Below are 2807 nucleotides of genomic sequence, written 5' to 3' on the forward strand. Positions count from 1 at the left end.
TTTTTTTTTTTTTTTTTTTGAGTTGGGATCTCACTCTGTCTCCCAGGTTAGAGTGCAGTGGCACAATCACGGCCAACCCAGTAATGACCTGCTGGGCTCCAGGGATCCCCCCACTGCAGTCTTCCAAGTAGCTGAAACTATAGGCGCATGCTACCATGCCTGGCTAATTTTTTATTTATTGTAGAGACGAAGTCTTGTCAAGTTGCCTGTAGGCTCAGGCAATTCTCTTGCCTTGGCCTCCCAAAGTGCTGGGATTACAGGCTGAGTCACTGATCCCGTCCTAATTTTTTTATTTATTGAAGAGATGAGGTTTTGCCAAGTTGCCCAGGGTGGTCTTGAACCTGTGGGCTCAGGCTATTCTCTCACCTCGGCCTCCCAAAGTGCTGGGATTATAGGTGTTAGCCACCACACCTGGCCTTTTCTCCCTAATAATAAGTTACTGCCCCTTAAAAGAAATATCTGCATTCCCATCTCCTCCCCCCCTTATACAATGTGGTATATACGTTTCTTTCCCCCTTTGAGGGGTGAGGATAATCACTCTGTGGTTCCCCTCCACTTGCACATTAATAAATTTGTATGCCTTTTCTCCTATTAATCTTCCTTTTTTTTTTTGAGTTGAAGTCTCACTCTCTTGCCCAGGCTGGAGGGCAATGACACACTCCTGGCCACCGCTGGGCTCAGGCAATCCTTCTGCCTCAGTCTTCCAAGTAGCTGGAACTACAGGCACACATCATCACACCTGGCTATAATCTTCCTTTTGTCAGCTGGCTTTTCAGCAAATGTTCAGAGGGTGAAGGAGATTTTCCTTGGTCCCTAAAGTATTGGCATTGTGAACAGGATAGCAAAACTCTGTTCTTCTGGAAGCCACAGTCAAGGAAGGAACACAGAACCTGACAAGCTGGTAGAGGGTAAGAAATTCTTACCAGTCAGGCTCGTGGCTTCTCTCTCTTGAAGCCAGTTGAGCAGACAGTAAAAATTACTGTTCCTTTTTTCTCTCCAAACTCTTGATTAAAGGGAGAAAATAATTTGTTTTATTAGTCTTTTTGTGTGTGTGTGAGTTGGAGTCTCATTCTGTCTTCCAGGCTGGAGTGCAGTGGCACACTCATGGCCACCCCAGCATCAAACCTCTCGGCTCCAGTGATCCTTCTGCCTCAGGAACTACAGGAGCGCACTACCACGCCCGGTTAATTTTTTTATTGTATTGTAGAGACGAGGTCTCACCAAGGTGCCTGGGCTGGTCTTGAACCCGTGGGCTCAGGCAATCCACTCGCCTCAGCCTCCGAAAGTGCTGGGATTACAGGCAGAGCCACCAAACCTGTAATCCCAGCCACTGAGACTGTTTGACTAGTCTTGAATGGAGCAGCTCCAGTGTATTTTTGGTATGAATATTCATATTGTCTGATCCTTATCCCTCCAGAAATAGTTTTTGTCTTTGTCTTTCTGTATTGTTCACCAGAAAGAAGGGTACTATAGGGCAAAACACAGACCTAAAACCACCAAAAGTCCATTGTTCAGCCGGCCCTGCATACTGGTCAGTTTTGCAGTTCTGATCAGATCAGCATTCATTCAAACAAACTTTGCTGTGGGTCTCCAAAATAAAAAACTGCGTTGAGCTCCCCTCTGTTCTTGTTTTCTGTCTTTTTGTTGTTGTTACTGGAGTCTCATCCTGCCACCCAGGCCAGAGTGCAGTGGCATGCTCACGGCCACTGCAGCTTCAACCTGCTGGGCTCAGGCAATCCTTCCACCTCCACCTTCGAAGTAACTGGAATGACAGACATGCGCCATCATGCCCAGCTATTTTTTTTTTAAATTTATTGTAGAGACAAGGTCTCACCAAGTTGCCCAGGCTGGTCTCGAACCCCTGGCCTCAGCAATCCTCTCGCCTCAGCCTCCCGAAGTGCTGGAATTACAAATTTGAGCCACCACACCCAGCCTGTTTTCTGTCTTGAGAACTGTGACCAAATGAGAGCACTCTCTCGGTCTCCGCCACACACAGGAACGTGATTCTGAGGTCAAGTCTAGTGGTGAGTCTGATACGACACTTAAAGACACTTAAAATTTTAAGCAATACACCCTTTTCCCCAAACATTTCAAGTTCTTAATAAGAAGACTCATCCGTAAGGGGCTTTTGTCATCTCAGTGTTAGTTGCCTGGTTAGTGCTGAGAAAATTTAATTCCAGAAGGGCCTACCCAGTGTCACAGATTAACTGGTCTGTGACGGATGATGCCTCCCTCAATAAATTCAGGGGATATTAGAAGCACCATATGCATAAACACTGTTCTTAACCACCTATGCAACAAAAGTCTTTTATTATCATAGCATATTCCTGGGAATGAATTTTTTTGGAGTACATTGGGATTTCCACATCTATTCCCTCTCCAGGAAACACCTCTTGCCTATTTGGTAAAAACTTATTCTAGGCTGGGTGCAGTGGCTCACACCTATAATTCCAGCACTTAGGGAGGCCGAGGTGAGATTATTTCCTGAGCCTACGGGTTTGAGACCAGCCTGGGCAACTTAGCGAGACCTCATCTCTACAATAAATCAAGAAAAATTAGCTGGGCATGGTGGCATGTACCTGTAGCTCCAGCTACTTGGAAGGCTGAGGTGGAAGGACCACCTGAGCCTAGCACGTTGAGGCTGTGGTGGCCGTGAGCATGCCACTGCACTCTAGCCTGGGCGACAAAGTTATTACTCTATCTAAAAAAAAAACTTAGTTTTATTCTAGGGTTCTGGCAATCCTTCTACCTCAGCCTTCCAAGTACCTGGAACTATATGCACTGCTACTATACCCGGCTAATTTTTT

This window comes from Carlito syrichta, unplaced genomic scaffold (genome assembly GCF_000164805.1).
Source record: "Carlito syrichta isolate Samal-C Ts95f unplaced genomic scaffold, Tarsius_syrichta-2.0.1 Scaffold314867, whole genome shotgun sequence".
Classification (NCBI taxonomy): Eukaryota; Metazoa; Chordata; class Mammalia; order Primates; family Tarsiidae; genus Carlito; species Carlito syrichta.